Below are 18,352 nucleotides of genomic sequence, written 5' to 3'. Positions count from 1 at the left end.
CCCCTATCACCTAAAGAAGCCCCTACTTTTGTGCTGCTTTTAACCTTTGTTGCAATTGCTAATGTGGCTGCTTCATATCCATGAAAGCAGTTGAAAAAAACTCTGGAGTTTTGTGCCAGAGATATTTCGGCTCCAAACATTGCCTGCCATTAATCATACATTGTTGAAACTGGGCCTCAGTCTTTTTTTTTTTTTTTTTTTTTTTTTTTTTAGTGTGTAGGTATATTGGTCAGCTAGTGCATTCAGGATACATCAGATGTGGTGCACAAAATCCTGAGACATAAGTCTGTATTGCCTTCTCTGATTCACATGGTGGATGTTTGGGAGTCTGAAAAGGGAAGAGGTCTTTGGTTTAACCTCACTGCAGTCTGATGTAGGAGGCCCATAGAAAATATGTCTGTTTGGGTAATGATTTGCACTGAAAACATAATAAAAAATCAGTAGACTGAATATTCTGATTATTCTGTATGTTGAAAAATTAAGTGCTATCTGGTAATGGTAACTCTGTTGTTTTACAGAGAGTTCCAAAACACGTGGATATTTGACTGAAACAGTTTTTTTTATTTTTGCAGGAAAATTTTGAAGATGCCTTTGAAAACATCCCTGTGTAAGTAGAAAGTTTTAAATGTGTATGTCTTTGTTAGAAGTATTTTTACAGCAATGAAATACTGTGTGCACACCATTCCAGAGAAGCATGATTTTATATGCACTGATTACATTCACATTTTCCATATAGTTAAGGTCCCCAAGAGTTGGGAAATGGAAGTGTAATTAGGTTGATATATGTGATGAAGTATTTGTCAACAAATCTGAAACTGTAAAGAATTAAAAATAGCAAATTTAGTAACTTGTAGTTATACACTGATGGCTTCAGACGTTTCTGCATGGTGAAGAAACGGTAGCTCAGCATTAATGGAAAAACTTCGGATCACACTTTATGCAAGACCATCTAAGCAAGGTTTTAAAATGGAAATTCCTGTACTTCATAATGTGCTGCTGCACAGATTATTTTCCCTGGAGAAGTGTGATGCAGTCACTTCTCTGGCATTAGTTTTCATGCTGAAGTAACATCTTAAACTGTGATGGAAACAGATGATGCTACTCATAAGTGGCTTTAGCTTTTCTGTAGGATTTTACCACATTTTTGTGCCATGAAGCACGTGAGAAAGAGAATTCTAGTGATATCCTCAGATTGCTAAAACTCTTCTAGACCCAGGAGCAGTAGCTTTGGACTGAACTTAATTGCCAAAGCATCCGTGGCCATGGCAAATTATACTTAGAGATTTGCCAGACCCTCTATTTGTATCTTTCCTGGAATAGTAAGGTCTGCTCTCTATGTAAAACTGTAGTTGAAAAATTAAAAATACAGCTTCCTGGGACTCTGATGGAAGGAATTAAGAGTCGGATATATTTGTGTTGAGAACTTTTCATATTAAGGATTAGTTTTTCTTCCTTTGACTCCCTATCAGTTGCTGTATGATCAGGTAACTTCTCTCTCTGGCCCTTGTTTCCCTCATGAGAGGGAAGGAAGTGATTCTGTACTATTTACTTTATGAAAGTATTTATCCAACACTCATTCCTTCTATGAAAAGTTTTTTTTGTTGTTTGTACTGATACCTGAGTTGGGCATGGGTGTTTATTATTGTCATGCAGAACTTCGATTTGGTCTTTCTGAGTTTCTCTCTTGTGCTTTTAGCTGTCATACAGAGATGCTTTTTATAGTGGTGTAGAAGTTTAGTGTTGTTAGTTTACTGTGGCTGGTATTGCTTCTGTTTGTAATAACTGTTATGTTGAAGAGTAAACGTGTGGTGATGGAGAGAATATTAGTGGGACAGAAATCATGCTGTTACTTAATCTCTGTAGTTGAACAGTTGTCGCTGAGGTTGCTGTCCTTGACCACTGGCCAAAATTATGATGTCTGTGCTGTTATATTGTTGAATGATTCTGATATATGTGTATTCTAAAACTAACTTTACATTTGTTCAGGTTTCACAGCCTTTGGTTCAGCCTTTTTCAGTAATGTAGGACCACCCAAAGTTTTTGTTCGGGTGGTCCTGCACAAACCTAAGAGAAAGCACAGTGTGAGTAACTGCATTCCCCAAGCTCCTACTCATTTTTTCTGAAACATAATGTGGTTATAATGAATCTGATTATTTCAGTTTTTCATGTAGAAAATAAATGTACAAATTCATTTTCCTGTCTCAAGTTCTTATTTCAGTTTGTGGAACAGCTACATCCAAAAAAACCCAACTTGCATTACATAAGATCCATCAGAACGGTGTTTAAAAAGTCTCTGAAAATACCCTGTAGGATTTGAGCTGATGACTGCATGTGTTAAAACAGGCTGCACTAAATGTAGTGAAACTTGCATAGATAGAAAAGGCAGTATCTGTCACCCGTTAGAAGCCTAGCACACTGGCTCGCTGTAACATGTGCAGTGTGCACTAGATGTTCTTCATGGATAAATGCTCTCCTGGTTATTAGGTTAGTCGAGTAATGTGAATATAAGACAGCAGATTTAACCCTGAAATAATTCAGGGATTAACCTCTGTCTTCAGTGGCAGGCCACCAAACAGTATCTCACTTTTTTGTAATTGTCAGGAAGGTGTGATATCCACTGAAATGCAGCTTGCTTTAATGTTATGTTGAATGTTCAGACTCATAAATGACTCCACACATCCTTCTCAGGCATGCTTGGTGGTAACTCCCCCAAACAGTTGGCCATTTAAGTAATACTGCAAAAGTGAGATGCTTTAGTATTAGTTGATGCAAATGAAGAAAGTATTAAGCCTCTCAAAGCCAACAGGATGCGTAAAGGAAAGGACAAATATGTGGGTTTCTCAGCATCAGACTCTGAATGCTTTCATGTTTTGAGTATACATTTGAGTACTATATTTTTTAGACAGACTTTATTCATAAAGGCATGAGTAGTATTAAAGGGAAAATATTTCTAGTTTTCTGTGCTTTTCTCTGAAGTCTCCAGCTTTATTCCAACTCTTACAATATGTGACTTTAGAAATTGCTGTGAAATTATCTAGGGTTTTTAATTGTAATTTTTTTTTTCTTCTGTGGAAGAAAAACTTGGAGCTCCATTGATGGTTTTGATCTATATCTTGTCCAATTTGAATAACCTGATTGCAGCAAACTGGCAGAATATTAGTAATACAAGTCTGAACAGCACTATTCTTCCAAACTATTGTGATTTTCTCACTTTAGCATCTTAGAAATTTTTATTCCACTGTTATAGTATGAATGCAAAATGGGATTTGGAGTATATCTGTATCATAGGGCTATAAAAACTTGCGATGGGGGGGGGTGTCTTTGTTACTTTCAGAGAGTGTTACTGACCTTGAGTAGCTTTCATCAGATATTTTTCAGCTGGGAGGTTGTTGCAGGCTTTGGTTAGTCAACTTCAGAAGAGGTCTGTAGATTCTTAACCACCCTGGAGAGCAGAGGAAAAAGGAAATTTCTTAGTGAGATAGCTTTGCAGGATTCTTAAAAGCATTAATGATTGACAGTGTTGTCTTCTTGTTATAATTAAATACTTTGATTATCAGTGGCCATAGTAAGTTTTGAGTGTTTCTGTTGATGTTTTCTTCTGGATTCCCCGTGTGCACTTCAGCTGTTGGCAAAATGTGCCATGAGCACTGAGCTAATTGAGCTTCATTTCACGGAGATTATTGTCTTACGAACTCACACCTTCTCCCACCAGATGACTCAAGCTTTCCCTGCACATGTCCTCATGACCTACTTACCTCTCCTTTCCCCTGGCTGCACCTGCGTCCTCCTTACTCCTGGGTGGTCAACAGCTGGCTTAATTTCTCAGCAGGCTAACAAAACAGAAAATTAAGTGTTGTACTATGGACTTTACCTCAGTAGGTGCCCCATTCAGGTATTTCTTCAGTATCCAGGTGTTGATTTTTAATTATCTCCTGAGTCCATTGCTTCTCTGTCAAATTTATCTGATTGAAACTGGCCAACAGGTTAAAATATTAAGAGCACAGGGATACGTGTGTGGACAGTTGGCATAATTGTCTTTGAAAATTAAGTTCATAGAGAGACGTTTCAGTTTGTCAGTATTTGAGCAATAAGAGTAGGATATTCTAGCTGGAATACTTGCTGCTGCTGACTTGCTCTGTGTTTAGACACAGATACTCTGAAGTTACGGGAATTACATAGAAATGTGTGTATTCTTTTGTATCTAAGCAGGATTCTGCACTTGATTAGACTCTCTCCTTTACTCAAATTCTTCAGAAGGTTCAGCTATTAAAAAAAAGTTCCTAAGGAACTGAAAAAAACCTTGGGATTTCTTGTGGAAGCCTTCAGTCCTATCTTCCTTTAAGGTCTTTGGTTGTAGTTTTCAGATTACGTTGGTAGTTTGCCTGAGAGGAAACCTTTCCTCAGTCTAGTGCCACACTGGATATTCTTGATCTTTCCCTGTCTAAAATGAATGGTAGGCTTTTTTTCTATTAATAATACAATAGTAGAAATTTGATTGAAGCAATGAATGAACAGATATTCAACCTTTTGAGAAGCTGTGTCTATTTTTTTGATTTTGCTGTTGATAATGGTTATCTTAAGATTTTCCTACATATCAGTGTTTCAATGTCTTTTATTTTGGATAAGAAAGTGGCATTGTTAAAGCTCCATGATTCCTTTGAGTGGTTTATTGTAGCTTGGTTATACCCAATTGAATTTAACTAAAATGGACTTTTTTTATAGAGACTTGTGTCTACAAAAATTGTTGATGTTTACTTACAAGATCAGGACTGGTTCAAATTCTGCCAGATCAACTTGTTGGTTCAAGAATTCGGAAAGAATGTGTTGGAACCATGTCTTCATAATATTTCATATACCACTCTCTAATTCTTCATGTGAAATATATATAGAATAACACTGCTGTGTGTATTGCTCCAGGAAGTGCTAGCAAATGGTTTTGCTAATCTAACTTGGCTTTAACTGGCTTAATTCCCTAAATATTATTGCTTAACTCTAGATACCGGGTTGTGCAGGTTAGATGTTAAAAGGGCAATGAGTTATCTTAATAGGGTAAAATCCTTCCCTAAATCTCTAGTGCTGGCTGTCATATCTGAGGACAGGTCCAGCAGGAAATCAGTCTTTGCTCCAATGTTCTAAATGGATTAGATTCTTTATCTGGACTCTTTTGTGGTTTTCTACTCATGGTGGCTACTGTGGGTATACACAGCCACTCCCAAACAGGTTTTATAATGAGCCCAAGACACTTTGTGGAAAAGTGGAGGGACCATTAAATGGAGTTCCACCTGTAAATGCCGTTCTATAACCTTTCTTTGGCTTCAGTACCAGTGAGTATTACAGTAGGCTATTGCAGTAGCAATTCACCTAATGTCTTCTCTGCCAGAGAGAGTTACTAAGTTTTCAAAGTGCTGGCTTGGCGGTAACTTTTGATATAGCATCTTCAGCCTTACCAAGAGGATAGGTGGGATGTATGCGAAAATAAATTTGCCGTTACATGATTGTGTTAATGCAGAACTGGTCTCAAATCTTCATATTTTGTTGTTAAAGCAACCAAGTAACTGAAGACAAATGGTTTTTTTTCTGTTTTGGAAATTCAAACCTCTGCCAAGAAGTTTTGTGATGGTAAGCTACTTTTTACCAAATATTTCTCTACATTTCCACTGGAGAGTCTGCTTACCTTTAAGTTTTGAGGTTACCTTGTGAAACAGATTTGCTAACACTGTTATATGCCAAGCATCTAACAGGTTCAAAAACGTACATGGATGGAACAGATTTATGTGTGTTTTCTTCTTTTATTTAATTCTTGCTAAAAATGCTTTGTCAGTACCTGAATTGTGTTGTGGAAAAAACCAGAAAATTTAATTTCAGTCTTATTAAACAAGATAATTCTCAACTTCTATGACTTCCCCCCCTATATATTTCTGCTACCTTATTTTTCCCCCAAATTATTCAGAAATTATTTTTATGGAATACAGAGATCCATGTTGTCTGTTGTCAGAGTATAATTTTTGTAAAATTACCTCTTCTGTGGTTTTACAGGAAAAAGAGGTTTGAGTTCTCAACAATTTTTAACTGTCATCGTATTATGCCTAGCACATACTCATCTTGTCATTGCTATTTTGATTTTTGTATGTATTTTATCCTCTGAAATTGTCAATTTGTTCGGAACTTGTATGAAATTTTAATTGTATTTGGATTTCCTTCCATCTCATTTTACATACTGTTTCTTAAAAAGGCATTTGTGTGGGACAGGAATAAGGTACAATTGAGTTGTTGTGCTTTTCCAAGGGGGTTGGCATGCAATCTTGGTGGGTTTTTTTTTTTTTTTTTTTTTTTTTTTTTTTTTTTTTTTTTTTTTTTTTTTTTTTTGAGGTAAAGGCAAGATGTTGTTTTCAGTTACCACCCCATTGTCAGAGGTTTATGCAAATTAATAACAACACTTAGAGTAACTGTATTATGGTAGCTGCCTGGGTATGTTTATAAAAGATGCTCTGTAGTCGTCATTGGGAAGAAGCACAGTAGTCTGCTTGACTGCTGCAAATAGTTCATGTGCAGAGGAAGCCTTCATGTTGTGCTATTTGTGTGGAAATTTCTGACACCAGACCCTGAGTTGTGGCATCAGTGGAAAGATAGTGAGATCTCATTTAAAAATGAAATTGTGAAAAGATGAAAGGTGGAATTCTGTAGAAAAGCAAGATGTATGATTTTTTTCATGACTACTGGAATTACTAGCATTTTTTAATCTTTATCAATATCAGCAGAAAAAGGCATATTTCAATGCTATGTTATCATTCCTCTTTTGCATTTCCTTTTCCTAACCAAGGCTGGATACTGTTAATCCTTGATCCTACCAAAGCAGCTCTGTGTGGTATTACTGGGGTGATAGATTAAGGGCCAGAAGTGTTTAAGGAAGTTAGAGCAGGTTATCCTTGTAATCTCAGAAGTGTAGTTAAGATTTCAGTTATACCTGCACATATGTGTGTTTTGTCAGTGAGTGAAGTTGAACAGCTGAGGAAACAGCCCTAAATTCAAGTTTAAATTCAGGGAGCCAAAAACTTTTAAGAACAGTGCTTGTCTCAGTATGTTTGAACACATGGTCTGACATTGTCTTAAAGTGATGAGAAATAGCTCTGACAACTTAAATGATCAAAGTTTTCTTATGTTTGGTCCCCAAGGTCAAGGGAAAAAAAAAAGTCCAGTAAAGGTGATTTTTGTATCTAGTACGTAGTATTTTCGTAGCTACTGTATATTGTCAGTCTCAAGATTTGGAGCAGCGGCAGCTTAATCTCGTTAATCCTTCTCTACCCCAAAACAATTCTTGGATTATAAATTGTTTAAGTTTGAGGGGGTTTGAGTGGGCAATAATTACGTCATTCCTCACTCTTACATATTTATTGCAACTACACCTTTTGCCTCTGCTGTAAGATTTCTCTGTGTGTTTGTATTTGAGCAGAAGTCTTCAGGCCACACTGTGCAAACTTTTATATTGGTATTTTCTGTTGACTTTGAAATGCGCCATTCCACCTGTGTCCATAGCTTCTTAGAAAGCAAGGGGGTCGGAGGTGGGAAACCTGAGAGGGAGGGTTTTAAAAAAAAAAAAACCAAACAAAACAACCAACCAGGCACCCCCCTAACAGAATATCTCAGGGGCATTCTACACAGAACTGCCTGAAACTCTGCATCTCTTCCACGCCGTGCTACTCTATTGCAAGCCTTCACTGAAAGGCTGGCACACAGAAGGATACCACAGCCTGTTTTTTCTGTGATCCAGTGTTTACCAAAATAAGCTTCTCCTAGTTGAGCCTAAATATTTGTGTTGCGGCTCGTGGCTTGCTCTTCCATGAAAAATAAATTAACACCATGACAGTAAACTTGAGTAGTATTTTTTGGGTGGGCGTTCACGGAGTTTCCTGAAATTTATTAATTGTCATGTTGGAATCTTGATGTTGTGCTGGAAGGCATAACCTAGTTGATTGCATCTGTGTTTTCTTTCTTTAAATTCCTTTCACGGAATTAATGTTTATCCTGTGTTTTCATAACTTGTAGGCTATAATTTGCTCAGATACTGAGGAGGGTTGTTTTTAGGGAAAAGGGATTGGAAACCAGATTTGCCACATTCTTAATTTTAAAATATCAAACACAAAAAATATTCTCTGATCTGTGGTCTTTAACAATGTTGTGTTTGGTTTGTTTTTTGGTTTGTTGCATTTTTGGGAAACAGTCTGAGCGGAAAGTGGCTTTGAGTCTGTTCTAGTGGTTTTTTTAAGACAGTCCAGGGAAAATCTTTTGAATGTGTGTTGATACTTGCAGACAGAAAGCTTACTTTCGTCAGTTTTGCGGAAACGTACTGCTGACTCTTTCTTAGCTTTTACTGGGAAGTACTTTCTGAGGCCTCAGGTGTGGACTGTCTTCAATTTAGCTTCGTTAAAGTCAGCACATGGTATGTTTTGTGTGTGAACTGAGATGATTTTTATGTTTTTTATGATTTTTTTTTATTATTTTTTTATGTTTTTACGTTACTGCTCAACCTTGATTCAAAACGGATTTACCTTTCATGTGCAAGCAGGATGAGAGAAATCCTGGCACTTTTGACCCTCTCTGCCACAAATAATGGTAACATAGTAAGTGACAATATACTTAAGCATTGCTTCTAAGTCACATGGTGAAGAACTTGGATATCTCTCAGTTCCTTGGTTTTTAACACTGTCAGGCAAAATTTCAGGGTAAAGGTAGGCACATCCTGATTTTTAAAGGTGCTGTTACAGCTGTCCATCTCATCTGTCCTGCAAAGCCTGTCTTACCTGATCCATAACCTTTGGTTTCCTCAGGTATTTTAAGAAATACTGTGCAACTCTTTCCTAGTGTGTTGCATTCTTACTTGTATTTTCAGAAGTAAATTTTTTAAGTAGATTGATTTGAAGTATTACATAGCCCCTGTCTGAAATGGGTAAAAGAAAATTGATAGTTTCCTACATTGTGTTTTAAAGGCTTTCTTTGAGGCATTTTTTGTGAATAAATCTCAGTTCATGATAGCAAACATAGCTAGGAGTAGGTGCTATTAGCCCAGGGAGTACAGCTTTAAAGAATACTTTTCAAAGGTAATGATGGGGGACATAGTTTAATTTTCTGCTGCTTAGCTCCCACGTGCTGAGCTTTCCCATATCTCATCTGGAGAGATTAGACCAAGGGGATGAAACTATCTCTGTTGCAGCTGTTTTGCTTCTGACTCCTCCTTTCTCCTATTGCTGCTGGTATTCATGAAGATAACTGTTTATTAGCTGTCTCTCTGCTGTTGATTTGGTTTGGTTATGAGCCAAAAATTTTGATTTCTGGGGGAAAAATTTCAAGGGGTTAATAAATAAAATAATATTTATATTTATTTGTTTGACTACTGCCAAATAATGAAAATCAAGCATAAGCTAGTTAGCTTTCTTCAGTGCTGCTTGCTACCAACTCTTACGTGTTTGATCTATTTTTACTGCAGCTGCATCAGTACACTTTTCCTTTTCTGCCTGACTTTAGTTATAGCATCTTTTCCTTTTTTTTTTTTTTTAAATCTTTTTTTGTTTTATTTTTTATTCAGGAGGTAACTCCCTGAGGTGCTTCCCTTTTTGCCTTTTAAATATAAATCACTTTGCGTTCTTCATGTCTCCATTTTCTCCTTGCAGTTAGGAGTGATGGATTAGAATTAGGCTGCAGCACAGATTGGGAAAATCTCCCAGCATCCTCTTCCCGCAGAGGCATCAGCTTCCAGCATTGACTGTAGCTGCTGCTACTCTAACTGACATTTCTTTTGAATTCGGCTATGGAGAGTGCCTCTGATGCCAGCTGCTGGCTTGTGAACTTTTACCCTTCTATTCTTTTTGCTTGATAACTCGTTAATGGAACCGCATGGATGTTGAGAAATAAAACAGAATCCGTTTTCTCTTTATGCTTTTCTTCTGGGTTTTTTTTTTTTGGTGTGTGTGTGTGTCCGTGCCGTGGAAAAAGAACAGAGTAAAAGAAGCAGCACTTATTTTTGCATAAGGATTGCATTTACATACCTGAAGTTAACTGAATTAATCCTGTAAGTATATTATTGCTGCCTACTAGTCCTTAAAATCTTGAATGTGGTGGTCAGATTTATGGGATTTTGTCTGTGAAAATTTACTTTGGCAGGTATATTGAACACTTAGATCTAAAAAAAATTTGTAGTTTATTTCCTTGAAGAGGAGGGAAGGATGATACATTCACAATGGGTTTATGAAATAATTGTTTCCCTCTGCACTTTGCAGTGATGAACAATGCTTTTAGAGAGCAGGAGCTTCTCTGCTGATGTCACTGCTTAATCAGCTCGGATGCAGTAGGCTGTAGAACACCGCAAGGTGTGTATTTTGGGATGCCATTCTTTAAATTGTGGTAGTTTAAGGACAGTATCAGACTTGCAGTTATTTTCTTCATCGGTAGAGTATGTCTTCTGTTTTTGGTAGCTGTGCTGATTTAGCCATTTGAAATTATATAATTTTTGACTTAAATATAAATGATTTATTTCATGGGATGCTGTTCTGTGCTTTCTAAGTAACGAAATGTTAAGTATAATACAGTGTGCTTTTAGAGATTTTAGTATTTTAAGGTTTCTGACACTAGCTATAAATTCACTGTAAAACAAATTCCAGTAAATTGAAGTTTAGGGAGAGGGTCTTACTTAAGATCGCGCTGTCCTAATTGTTTGGATCTGAGCCAACATTTGCGTGACGCAGTGTTAGTCCCATAAACATCTGGCCTGATCTGGTGTCCTACTTGCTGAATGATTTTTTTTTTTTTTCCTGTTGTGAGATAAGTAGAGTTTTTATTCGGTTGGTGTAAAACTGTCAGTAAGCTGTCTTTATTACTTCTATACGCTAGCTCTTTCAGGAGGATATTTCTCAACCTATTTTCTCGTCAGTTTGTCTTATTTAGAGCTACTTTCTAAGGGAAATAAGGAACGGGGGTTTTTTTTGGTGAACATCTACATATTGTATATTCAGTTTTGGCAGTATCACGCTTTGGCATATTCAGGTGCTCATTTTTCTACACAGTATTGCTTGTATTGACCTCAGCTGGATTATTTGATACAAACCGTTAGTCTTATAAGGGCTATTCAAACATGGCAAATTCTCAGTTTACTTGCAAAGATCTTGTGTTAAAACATACATCTAAAAATACTGTTGGATCACTGAGATCTATTAATAAATCTGATAACAACCTTTTATAGTGCTGTGCATTTCCATTGTTGTCCAGCAGAAAAGTGTAAGGCAGGTTTTTCTCCGACTTGCAAATCGACATTGATGCTGCTTTGTTTATTCTTTCCCCTCTGTCAAACTGTGGTCACTTCTACATACCTGCAATGTGATTGTTTTGCTGACTGTTTTTAGGGTTTCATGTATTGTGCAGTGCTGTATCAAATTCATGCTGGGATAGCTTGATACACTTGAATAGGATTATTTCGCAATCATTTCAGTGATCAGATAAACTGTATATGCATATTCAGGTGGGTAGATAAGTAACCCAGGTAGTTGTCATGTGTCCTGCTCCCACAATGTGGCTGATTCATTATGGAAAAATTTGTCTTGCTTACTGTGCATGTGCAGCGCAATTTGCTGTTGAACTTAAAGAACTTAGTGTCAGATGAAGCAGCTGATGTCTTGTTTTCCCCTCAGGCTGTAAAAACACCTGGCTTGCAGTAAGTTGATTATTGACACACTGATTCAGTTTTGGATCAACCATTAATCAGAAACGTTTGTGAACGCTCATTTTTTTTTCTTAAAAAAACCCCAAACTGTCTAGAAATGTATCCTGTCTTTTTTAGAGGGGCAAACTGTGATGTTGGCAATAGCAAGTGCTTGTCAGCCAGGACGATGAGTTTAGTCTTGGCACAGTTTCCTGTGGCACCTGGGACTCAAGCAGATGATCAGCTTTGCCTTGGTTTTCTTCCTTTGTGCTCATTCAGTTGCTGCTTTGTTGCATCTACAGAGTAGTCATAATATGTGAGATGCAGCAATCAATTTATTGTGGTGTTCAGGTACTGCATTGGTAATATATTGGTAAGCAAATTCCATGTTTTCAGGAGAGATGACCATCAGGAAACTTCCTTTATCTCATCACCCCTCCCTGCCCTCTCAGTCATGGACATAAAATAAATGTTTTTAAGTCAAATGTTTTCATCACTTTCTTGTATTTGGTTACCAGATTCTTATGAAGCAGCACTGGCAGGTGCAGTCACCAAAATTTGAATTTTTCAACCAAAATTTGAATTGCAAATAACACTCATTTGCAGAATGTAGAGCAAAGGAAGGTTATTGGCCTCCTGAGAGGTCGTGATCCAACATTTAAAGTTTAAGGTGAGATGAGACTTTTAAGAAAGAGTTCTAGTTTGTATATAAAATTTTTGGTGTGTTTGAGGGTTTTTTAAATGCTTTTAATTCATAAGACAGTTATCACAAATATTTCTACTGCTGTGACCAGTATTAATTCCTGAAACAAAACTGCTGATTCTGTAGCTAAATATGTATCTGTGAAGTTTAGAAAAGCTAAAATTAGAACTTGCTTTGCTGAAATGGAAGGGCAGGGAACACCCCCCCTGAAATGCCAGCAACCCCACCCCTTCCCAGCTTCTGATCTGTGAGGAACAGCCGTATTTGCCTTCCCTCCTGCCTTTCACTAAATTACATGTGCCTGGTAAGGCTGAGCTAAATTGCTCAATTAAAATGCTCTCAGTGAAATTCCAATAGTCTGTGAAAAGCCATCAGTTTCAACTTTTTTTTAGCAATGATAAGGTATGAATAAAAAGGTAAAGTCGTTCTCAGTTTATTTTCATGCATATCATTTTCATAATTGTTTATTTTTGTCCTACTCAGCTCTTCCCTTCTTACTGTCTCTGTTCTTCTGAGAGCTCCAACTCCTTTTCTACAGTTGTTCCTTTTGAAAATACAGTATTTGATGTTTTCTCTTTATTTTATTACATATACAGATACGCGTGTCAGGTAGCTACTGTTGCGTCTTTCCTCTCTGCATCAGCACTTCTGCCGCAGCTGTAAGATGAGGGAGAAAAAAGAATTTAAAACACAAAACAAAACTTGAAAGACCCCCAACCAACCAACCAACCAAAAACCCCAGTGCTGTTAAAAGGAAAATCCCTAATGATTGCTTGACCCATGCAGGGACTCACTGATACAGATTTGCAAATAACTGTCTAAATGCTACTATCTCATAACGAGGTAGCGCTGAGGAGGAAGGTGGAACCTCACTAACTGAATTGCCTCTTAGTGTGGCAGTTCCATCCTCTGCTATTACCAGTTCTGTGGGTGGGAAGGTGTCTTCAGAATTCAAGTGAAAGCTAATTCATTTGCCTCTGGATGCTCTAGAATGTGATTTTTAAATACATAGTGTGCAAGAAAATCCTGAGTTTTGCCAAAATACCAAGCAGTCTAAACTAGTATAATTTAAACTAAACTACTATGGTTAGGGCGGGTGTGTGTATTGTGTGTTTTCAGGTGGGGTTTCTTGATTTTTTTTTGTTGGTTCGTTTTTTAAAAAAATGTGTTGAGCGGATCATAATATAGTAAGCTTTTAGAGTAATTTCTGCCTGTTTTGCAAATCTGGCTAGCACAGCACTGGATAGCTTTGCTGCCAGTTGGGTTTCCTTAAATGAATGTTTAGCACACAGACTACAGCATGCGTTGGTGAAGTTCTGAAACAGTGAAGACACTACGCCTTCAAAGGAATTATTTTATCAAGTCTGTCTTGCATCAGCATGAAAATTTTTTCAGTGCTTTCCATAAGCTGATAACATTTCCAAGGAATATGCAAACTGCACAATTTTATTTATCTAAAATTCAAGCTGCTTATAAAAAGGGATGTGTGCATTATGAATGCAGAAGGTAAACCAGGACTAGTGAATTTACTATATGGGTAAAAAAAAAGGCATTTGTTATAACTGACACAGTCTAAAAATTATAGCTATTAGTGATGATAATAGCCTAGGATAGGAACTGATTTATTTAAGTTGGAAATAATTTCAAACCTCTAGCCTTGTGGCTTAAGGTTTTTCTGTTGTGTGATTATAAGTGGAGTTGAAGTCCGAATTTTAGATGAAATGGTAAAATGGTTTGCAAAAGTTTTCTGTTTACAATATTAAAAACTGTTTATCATGCAGTCTTACATTTCCCTAATTATTTTTAAACTAACACATCAGGTTAGGAATCCTTTTTGTTCGTAAACTGGAAGTGATTGGCAATTTAAAAATACTGTGAACCTTTTATGTAAAGGATTTAACATGCTTTAATTTGTTAGCTGCAAGATACGTCTAAATGCGAGCAAGGTTACTCAGTTTGATTCCACCTTTCTGAATTGCTCTCCAGATGGGAGGAATGCATAGCATGCATACAGGTAGAAGAATAAAATCCAGCCTTGTGGAAACTTACCTGATGCACCTTGCTTTTTCAGAGCCTGATTGCTGTACCTAGCCAGCAAGATACTAAAAGACATGTGACAGCACTGGCATAGTGTGGGGGGTGTTTGCAGTTCCTTACCCATGTCAGTAGCCTCCAAGACAATGATACATGCTCTGCGTTCGTGAGGGTTCCTTAGATTCAAACTTGATACAGAAATTGTTCCTGAAAGTGGTGCGTTTCTGCTTGTATTTATTAAAAACAGCCACACCCCAAACCAAAAACAAAATGACAAAGAAAAACCTCAGACAGAAGTCCCACATTTGTGAGTTTTAGTAGTAGTCCCTTGCAGTAAGAAGAAAATCCAAGATAACTAGAAAGCTGCTTTCTTTGGTTTTATGAACCCTTCCTAGTCTTCACTGTGTGTAGGTCTGTGGATTTTATTACCAAGGACATGTAAGCCTTCAGCCTCCCTTCACCGAACGTAAAATGGAGACTTAACATAGTATCTCAGCAGCATTTGGCAAGAAGCTTGTTTTATGTTAGCCTTCCCTTTGTGTCATAGTACTGTTGGGAGGGTATTTGTAATGAGGAGTGGTGCCACATGCTGCTCTGTGGTAGGGCTCTACAAAGTGTCTCACTGTTTATCTGAAGAGATTTATACTTGTGTTGCAACTTGGTGTCTGGATTAATAAAAGTGATAGCAAGTGACATTGTCCCTCAGGAAATGGTCCAAAGTAGATTTCGGCACACGGTTAATCTCAGGCACAGCTCAAAATTAGTAACACAGCAAAAAGGAGGCCAGGCCACGGAACAGAAAACCTTCATCTTGCAGTAACACATAGTGTCTGGGTTATTTAACAAGTGATTGGTGATGTGGTGGTGGCTGTTTTTAATGTTTTTGATCTTTGCTAAATCATAATACCAGCCAAGAAGACATCAAGTACCTTTTGGCAGGTAAAGCCATGCAAGACATGAACATGAAGTGGTGATTAATGATGTCTCTGTGAGCTGTAAACTGTGACCTTCAATACTGTAGGTATGAGTGCGGCATTTCACCTTGGCTGGGAGAAGGTCTTCCAGGGAGACGGTGGGTTCCAGCCCACCAGGACTCTGTTGAAGGCTCAAGTTTGTTTTATGCTAAGCATGCATGCAAGTAGATGTTAGCACAGAAGCACAGAGCTCTGCCACATAATGGGAAGAAGCAGAGTGTGCCTGCACAGTAGTCCCCTCAGTAAGGGAGGGAGGGGAAGAGAGATCCCATCAGCTATAAAGCATCAGAATCACCACTGTTCTTGGAAATCACAAAGGATTGATGCACGTAATGTAGAGCAGCATTCAAAAATATCCTGAGCCTCCTAGTGAAGAGGAACTATTGAGTCGATTATGGTGAGGATCAGCTGCTATTTACCATTCCAAAGTCACGTCCTGGCTATTTGAGATGCCTGACAAGATAATTACTCTTTTTGACGTGGTAGAACATAAACAGTTAAATATTGAGTTTTCTCGTTGAAGAGATTCATTACTAGAAAGGGGAAGATCAACTTCAGAAAATGCAGAAACGTTCTGAACAGTGACAGCTAGTATCAGATTTTGACAGTATATTTGACTTACCATCTTCCTGCAGATGACAAGAACCCCTGAGAAAATACATTTTAATGCTGTTTTGTCGTCATTAGCTTTGGCAGTAAATGCTCTTAACAGATGCCTGTGTATGTGTTACCCAAGAAGAGTGCTACAGATGCTAGTTTCTTTTTTCCTTACCTGTTGATACTCTGGTTGACACCCAGAACAGTTTTCGATTGAGTTTAAGAAAATACATGCCTCTGAAAGATTCTTCGTCAGGTGAAGCTTCTGTAGACGTTAAGGGTCACTTGTTTGCTAAAGTAGTTACTTCCTGGGAAAGTGTTCTCTTGGATGTAATGCATTTTGTTTTCCTTACCCTAATCATTGAAATAGCATCCTCTCCCAATTTTTGAAGACCTTATTTTCACTCCTTTTGTTTATGTCAGATTTGCATCTTAATGTGGGTGTATTTTAAAACTGAATTGTTATCACTAGTTTCACATTTCTATGGGTTTTTTTTCCCCTCAAGCTAATGTTAATAAAGTGATGTGAAGCTCAGTGCTAAATACATAATTTAAAATGTGGAAAATATAGTTAAAGGTAAACTTTTCTGCAATTCTCCTATTTCTAGCACCTGAATCCTTCTCAAGGGAAGAGTTGGTAGATCATTGCACCAGGGGTGATTGTATTAAAAGCTGACTAAATCTCTTCGAGATACAAAGACAGAAGCATGGTACCAAGTTAATACTGAATTTTAGCTATGTAACTGCCTTTCAGGAATGCTCTTACACTGAGCCGTGTTGTGGGTGGATAGGCGTTACTGTCTAACTTACTACAAGTTTAAACAGCTTTTTTTGAATACTAGAGCAATGACTTTTTTTCATTTGTTTTAGGCTAGTAGTTATGCTCCCTTTTTAATTAATCTGTAGGGAAAAAAAGGAAAGCGGCTTAATAAGCTGTGAACTGTTTTGACGTTTTAAATTACTAATGCTCTTGCATTGTGTACATCCTGGGAATTATCATGCTAATAGTGAATATTCCAGTACATCTCAGGGTTTTCAAGTTGGTATTCATATTCTTTGTTTCTATCACAGCTCCAAGTAGTTGATTAGAAGAACCTACTTAAAGCCGCTAATAACTTCCTTATGGACAGTGTATTCCCACTGTTTTGGAACAGTTTAATGAGTAGCTCAGCACCAAGCCCAAGATACATAAGCTATTTCTGGAATTCAGAACATTTGTTTTTTTATCATAAAAGAAGTTTGAAAAAGCTGAGAAGATAACTTTAAAAAATGCTGTGTGTCAAGAAAAAGTATCCTTAAAGTACCTAGATAGTAACACAGTGCCGTGTTTTATTCTCCTTGTAATGTGACACTGTTACCTTTGTCTAACACCCAATATAGCACATTTTTCTGTTCCTTTTTTTTGTTTGTTTAGAAGTGAACTGTATTCACTGGATGTAAAATCCATAGTAGGTAGTGTTAATCCTGAGGTAGTGTTAATTTGGTCTACTCCAGGATAAATTAAAGCATATGCTCATCTGAGGTGATAAAATGTGCTGTGTTTCTGTCAATTCTCATAAACTGTATGTGGAGGTAGGGAAAAAACTGAGATTGCCAAAATAACACTGAGTCAGAAGGAGAAGAACATGAGTCAGAAAGAGTGTGAGTCAGCACTGCTTACTGAACTGTTCATCAGTCTGCTAACTTGCTGAAGAAATTGATTTGTGATGTTTTGGGAGGAGAGGAGGAAATGTGCTTTTTCTGAGCCTCTACATAGAAGTATTCCTTGTCTGCCAGTGGAGATAGCCAAGTTGCTTCCAAGCCAGTATACTCCTTTCTTCTGACTGTTGTGGTATCAAGTTATGAATCTGAGTTGGAGTGATTCCTTCTGGTTATGCTCCTCTGCTGCAGAATGTGGGAAAACAGTCAAAAAATATATGTGAAGAGTAATTAAACTGGAGTGAGACTCTCTGGTAGGGAATATGATTCACTTGTTAGAAATAAGAGTCTGAGAAAACTGGCTTACCAAATTTTATACCTGAGGTAGTAGAATAATTTCATAAGCTTGCTTGTTGTGAGGAACATGTAAATGTATTGATGTAAGGAATACTGTTTGCGTTGTCTGCAGGCTTTGGTTGCACATAAAGGCAGCAGAGCAGGAACTCATCCGTAACACAGGAAAAGAACGTGACAGCAACGTGCTAGAGAGGTCTGCTGCTTTCCCCTTTAGTAGGAAAAGATATTTTTGACAAAGCACCGGGACTCTGTTTATGGAATAGTTTTGCAAATATTGATACGTACTCTGGTGATGCTAGAGTTGGTGGTATGATGGTGTTTGGGAGCCTGGTGGCTAATGGTCCCATCTGATAACAGCTAAAA

General features: G+C 37.5%; 1 protein-coding gene across 2 annotated transcripts in view; it reads left to right on the top strand.

The window, feature by feature from the left end:
- The first annotated feature begins 576 nt into the window (after positions 1 to 576).
- Positions 577 to 18,352, top strand: part of TTC39B (tetratricopeptide repeat domain 39B) — a 53,472-nt gene continuing 35,696 nt past the window's right edge. Inside the window, exon 1 of one of the 2 annotated variants that reach the window (XM_014952607.1) lies at positions 577 to 607. The gene's annotated coding sequence lies outside the window, so the exon portion shown is untranslated. Of the gene's footprint in view, positions 608 to 9,773; positions 10,064 to 18,352 lie in introns of those variants that run through there. The other variant, XM_014952608.1, reaches the window with a different exon arrangement.

Source organism: Calidris pugnax, unplaced genomic scaffold (genome assembly GCF_001431845.1).
Source record: "Calidris pugnax isolate Ruff unplaced genomic scaffold, ASM143184v1 scaffold208, whole genome shotgun sequence".
NCBI lineage: Eukaryota > Metazoa > Chordata > Aves > Charadriiformes > Scolopacidae > Calidris > Calidris pugnax.
Note: the sequence above shows the minus strand (reverse complement) of the source record. Positions and strands in the feature narration are given on the sequence as shown.